Source organism: Malania oleifera, chromosome 9 (assembly GCF_029873635.1).
Source record: "Malania oleifera isolate guangnan ecotype guangnan chromosome 9, ASM2987363v1, whole genome shotgun sequence".
In the NCBI taxonomy this organism is placed as follows: domain Eukaryota; kingdom Viridiplantae; phylum Streptophyta; class Magnoliopsida; order Santalales; family Ximeniaceae; genus Malania; species Malania oleifera.
In genome coordinates, this window is record NC_080425.1 from 38,165,940 (window position 1) to 38,172,350 (window position 6,411).

The following is a 6,411-nucleotide window of genomic DNA, read 5'->3' on the forward strand; positions in this document are numbered from 1 at the left end:
TTCTTGGGATAAGAAAGCATAATGATTCACTAAATTTCTCAAAGAGGATCTTGTGGCTACACCACGGGATGGTTCACCTATGATTTGATCTATAGGATGACTTCTAATGTATTTCCAATCTCTAGACAACTCCTGATTTTCATTTTCTTTAGATGATTTTTCATTTACTTCAAGGTTTTCACTTGCATTGTTTTCAATAGATAGTTTATCTAAGCATTTTCTAATATCAATATCATCTTCATCATCTTTCTTAGAAAATGGATTAGATTCATCAAATACAACATGAATAGATTAAATGGCAGTTAATGTTCTTTTATTGAAAACCCTATATACTTTACTATTAAGTGCATAACTAGGAAAATACCTTCATTAGATTTAGAGTCAAATTTTCCTAAGTGTTCATTATCCCTAAGCACAAAACATTTACAACCAAACACATGAAAATAGGAAATATTAGGCTTATGTTTGTTCCACAATTCATAAGGGGTTTTATTAATTGACGGTCTGATCAACACCCTATACATAACATAACATGCAGTATTAATGGACTCGGCCCAAAAATATTTAGGTAAGTTATGTTCATTAGCATAGTTCTACCCATTTCTTGTAGTGACCTATTCTTTCTTTTTACCACACCGTTTTGTTGAGGTGTCCTGGGTGCAGAAAATATTGTAGTCACAATATTTTTCTATGCTCTCATTTTTTAATTTCGTGCCTCTATCACTTCTTATATGAGTTATCTCATTTCCTTTTTCATTATGAATTCTCCTACAAAGTTTGGTGAACTGTTCACATGATTCATTTTTATGTGCAAGAAATAACACTCATGTGAATCTAGAAAAGTCATCCACAATTACAAAAGCATATAATTTACCACCACGACTTTGCACAGAGTAAGGACCAAACAAATCTAAATGAAACATCTCAAGTGGTCTAGTAGTGGATATGAATTTCTTTTTTTTAAAACTAGATTTTGTTTGCTTACCCATTTGACATGCATCACAAATTTTCTCTTTTGCAAATGACATTTTAGGCAAGCCTTTTACTAGTTCTTTTCTAATAAATTTAGACAACAAGTCCATGCTAACATGTCCTAAGCGCCTATACCATAACCAACTAGCTTCATTTACAACAGAAAAATAGGTGACTTGTTGTGAAGCTAAGTTATCAAGAGAAGTGGTATACACATTTTCATGACGATCAGCAGTAAAAAGTACTTTGTGATCTGATTTATTCTTTACTATGCATTTGTCATTTTCAAAAGATACTTTATATCCTATGTCACACAACTGACTTATGCTAAGTAAATTATGTTTCAACCCATCAACCAATAAAACATTATCAATAGTAAGAGAGGAATTCTTACCAACCTTACCTACTCCAATGATACGTCCTTTTGCATCATCGCCGAATATCACATAGCCTCCATCCTTAGGAACAATTAAAGTGAATTTTTCCTTGTCGCCGGTCATGTGCCGTGAGCACCACTCATCTTAACACCCTCAATCCCAATTTAAAATTCAATCTTAGCACTCAAAAACAAGAACCAGCGATAGTTTACTATGGTTTTCCTAAAGTCGTCACCCTAGGAAAATCAAGGAAACAACCATGGAACTCCTGCCTCCAGGCTGCAAGATAGAACCCTAGATTTCAATCTTATCCTTCACAATGACTAACTCATATACCAGTCTACCCATCCTCTACTCTCATCAAAATCCATTACTATACTCTAGTATTGTATTCCGTTGTTTACTAAAGTCTGCAGAACTTATCAACCTAGGCTCTGATACCAAACTGTGACGACCCGATTTTTCTACCATTTTTTTTCAATAATACACAATAATAATCAAACCTCAATCAAATAACAAAACTCTAATACCATATATCAAAACAACCCGACCTGAAGCGGCGTACTAGGTAATCAATCCATCATACACAAATATACCTAATAGTGGAAGTCAATATTTACATACTATCCTGAATACAAATAACTAGAGTTCTATGCATCCATTCACATCCCAAAAAACAAAAAAAAAATCCATAACACACTCTAGGGAATCATACATCCCTAGCCCAAAACACTTACTCTAACTACTAGGGTACTAGCTCCGTTTTATCTCAGAGCTCTATCTACTCATCGATTCTGATTCCCTTAAAAGTTTAAATTTTTGGGTGAGAGACCTCTCGATAAGATGGAATAAATTATTTTTAGTGTGTGGCAGAATGAGTTTAGTTATATCATGATACACTCATTTAAAGGATTATGTCATCTAAGAAAAATATACAGATATGTACTCATAATCATATAGATATAAAACATAGTTTCATAAGCTTTGATATCATTTCTTATACTCTTAATCATAAGCTATCATTTCTTATAATCATATACATATACTTTCATTTCTCAAATCATATTCATATATTTCCATATCTCATCTTTCTCAAATCATATTCATATACTTTCTTATCTCATCTTTAAATTCACACTTTTTCATTCTCATATTCATGTTCACATTCTAGCTCATAAGTTTCCTTTAGTATATTTCACGTGTCTGTAACTCATGGCTGCTCATTTCTCACTTTCACATTCTAGCTCATGAGTTTCTGCCAGTACAGAATCCACTACATGTTTGTAACTCATGGTTGTTCATTATCGTGTCTGTAATGAGTAACCATCCTGAGGATATTCCCACCTCATCGTCATGCTTCCCCCCATAACTGGGTTATGCGGCCCAAAGGTTGGACCTAGCCGCAGTTAGCCTACCTTGTTAGATCAGGGGGGGAACATGTCTATAGTATGAATGACCTACCCAACCCTTGTCCGGGGCCCAAGGGGGCAACACAATCCTTCGTAGGCCCATTTGACTGTCTCGCCACACTCTGCACCAGACGTGTGGTTGCACTATCACCATGCTAGCAACGGTACCGTGCTCTCTGTACAACTATGGTCCATCAGGGTTCTCATTTTCACATTTCTATATTCACATTTCATTTCATCTATATATCTCAACATATCAGTATAATTCACAGCATTTCTATATCATTCTATCATTTTTGTATAATTCTCGTCATTTCTGTATATATTCCATTTCATGTTTGTATATATCTCAATTCAGCATTTCAGTATAAAAGCACATCTGTGCATTTCACGTACGTCATCATTTCTCAATAAAAACATATCGATATTTCATTTTTCCTCTTTTATCATAGGAAACATTTTTATATGTCATATTCCATCATTTCCCAATAAAATGCACATCTATATATCACATTTCATCATTTCTCTATAAAACAATTTTATATTCCACTTTTCATCGTTTCCATATAAAAATCTCATATCATTCACAAATATGCATATAAAACATAACTGGGTTTACCATAATTTCATTTTTGTATAAAACATTTCAATATACATATCATAGTCTCATTACTCAGTGCAAAACACATATCCCAGTTTCAATTACATTCCCAGTATAAATCAATCATATAATATTACTCATGCCACACAGTTTTTATCTGATATTCTTATCATAATAATCACTTGCAAAATATCATATTTCATTTTCACATACTTTAAATCAACTAGTTAATTTTCCAAAATAGCTGTTATAATTTATTCCCCTTATCTGCTTACTAAGAGGCCTGATAAAAACCATAAATCCACACCACAGAGTTCAAAACTCCAAACCCTGAAATCGCATTATGCCCAGTTCAATTAACTCAACTCCAGAATATTTATCATTTAATATGTTCCCTAGGCCCACATACTCCAAATAATCAATTAAACCCTAAAATATCATACTTATCCTGATTTTGGGGTGGTGTCCAAGAATCCCAAATCAACAATATGCTCCGATTAACTTGTAGAGAATCATCTCTAGATTCTCGTGGTAGCTTCTGATCTTCAATCTAAGCTATAATCAGAGTGAAAATGAAGAGAGAAGGAAAAGAGCTTCGTAGGATCGAGAGAGAGAGAGAGAGAGAGAGAGAGAGAGAGAGAGATTTTGTTTGTTTTCCCAAAATGAAGCTCGCATGACTCCTTTAAAATCAACACTGCAGACGAAACCGTCAACAGTTTTCTACACCCCTCACAAAACCATCGACGGTTTGGGTTTTTAACCTACCTTTTTTACCGTTTTACCTGTAATCGGCCCACGGTAAATACAAAATCGTCGACAGTTTTCTGCGCCCCTCACCAAACCATCAACGGTTTGGTCTTCACCAAACCAAATTTCCTGATTTTCCTTATTTTTCTTATTGTTTAAATTTCCCGAGTCTCTACATTCTCCCCTCACCAAACCGTTAACGGTTTGATCTTCACCAAACTGAATTTCCTCATTTTCCTTATTTTTCTTATTATTTAAATTTTCCGGATCTCTACATTCTCCCCTCAGCAAACCGTCACAACCCTTGTTGAGAGAGAAATGAGGGAAAAATAAATAAGAAGGTTAAAAAAATTGTGGGGCCCTTGTGGGCTACATATCTGCTAGATAAAATGCTTTTTAAAAAAATAATGGGATCTGCATGGAACTCTCTTTGATGTAAAAGACAAATAAAAAAATGAATGGAAAAAACCCAATGCCATTTAATCTATAAGGAGGGGGGGGGGGAAATAAAAAAAGGTTTTAAAAAAATTGTAAGGCCAACATGGGCATCACATTTTGCCAAAAAAAAAGGATGATTTTTTTAAAAAATAGTGGAGCTTGCCTGGACCCTCCTTTGATGTAAAAGATGAATGCAAAAATTAAAAAACTCAACACTACGAGTCAGTTCTAGGTTGAATCCAATGGTTCAGAAATCATATATACTAGAAAGACAACCCGAGCTTCACAGCGAGATAATAAAAAAAAAAACATATGAAATAAGTTTAAAAAATAAATTTAAATATTAAATCACTGCTAACAATACAAAATTCTTCGCGGTGGGATAATATAAAAGAAAAAAAATACATATGAAATAAGTTTAAAAATCAATCTAAATACTAAAATCAATATTAACAATACAAAATTGCAACTATATACAATTGTAGCTTGGAGCTTGAATGTAAATACAATCTTAGTAATTAGTAAAATTATATAGAAAAAACATATCTGAAATAAACAATTTCATTAAATAGTACCTTTAAAACACATATAGCATAAAATATATTTAAGTATAATTTTTTTTTGTATGTTTTTAGTGAGATTAATTGTCTGTCAAACCATAACAAAAACAGATCAACTTAACTTCCTCAGTCATAGAGAACTTGAATAATACAAAATTGTAACAATATATCATTTAAAAATTTATTTAGTGAAATTTATTAATGTTAGAATTTTTAAATTTTGCTTACAAAAAGAGAAAATATTTTTGAAAATAATTTTTTAAAAAAATAACGGAATCAATATAGGGAGAGAAATTGAGTGGGGCCCATGTAGGATCAAAGGAAAAGGGAAAATTTTTAAAAATAAATTTAAAAACTATTAAAAAATTAATGGAGCCATAATAAGCTCATAATATGAGAGAAATGAGGGGAAAAGAAATAAGAATGGTTAAAAAAATTATGGGGCCCGTGTGAGCATTTGTCAAAATTTTTTTTTTTTTTTTTAAATGTGGGGTCCACATGGGGCCCCTTTAGACAAGCAAAAAAATAAAACCCAGCCACATGTTGACACTGGGTCTAGAAAAAATGATTTTTTAAAATAGTGGGATCCACATGAACCCCCTCTACTATAAAATATAAAAAAAAAAAAAAAAAAAAAAACTAGTTGCACATGTTAGGGATGAATTGAATTTTTGGATTCAAAAATCAAGAGAGAAAAGAGAAAGGGGGAAAAGGAAAAGAGAAAACAAAAATAGTGAAAATAACTTGGTAGCGAAGCATGTCCCATTAAGATTCAATTTTAATGTATAGTATATATTATATATATGTTCATTTTTTATCATATTTGAGGATTGAGTTAAAATAGAATATAAAATTTAATTTTTATCTTAATTTTTTTTGTCTCAAATTTTGGTTTCAAATGGGATGCCCGCTTAAAAAATTCCCATTTTTATTCTGCCGGCTTTCAAAGATGGTGCACGAAGAGAGATGACGCAAATTTTTTTATAAAGAAAAGTATGGGAGATTAATACCCTCTGGACCGCATAGCGCAGTGGATTAGCGCGTCTGACTTCGGATCAGAAGGTCGTGGGTTCGACTCCCACTGTGGTCATCCCAAATTCTTCTGTTTGTTTTGTTGTCTGACTTGAAATAAAATTTTGATTTCACGCAGTATTAATGTTTAAATTTTAGTCATATTAAAATAAAATTTTATTTTTTATTATGTTTTACACGGTGTCAAAATATCATCGAAAATATTTTTTTTTTTATTTTGTTTGAACTTCTTTTCATTTCTTCTTCTTTTATTTTTTAACGCAAAATCAAAAGGT

The 6,411-nt window shown here is 32.3% G+C and overlaps 1 non-coding gene across 1 annotated transcript; it reads left to right on the forward strand.

Moving 5' to 3' along the window:
• Window positions 1-6,120: 6,120 nt before the first annotated feature.
• Window positions 6,121-6,194, forward strand: TRNAR-UCG (transfer RNA arginine (anticodon UCG)). Its single transcript has one exon. It is a non-coding gene; the product is annotated as a tRNA-Arg (tRNA).
• The last annotated feature ends 217 nt before the right edge of the window (window positions 6,195-6,411 follow it).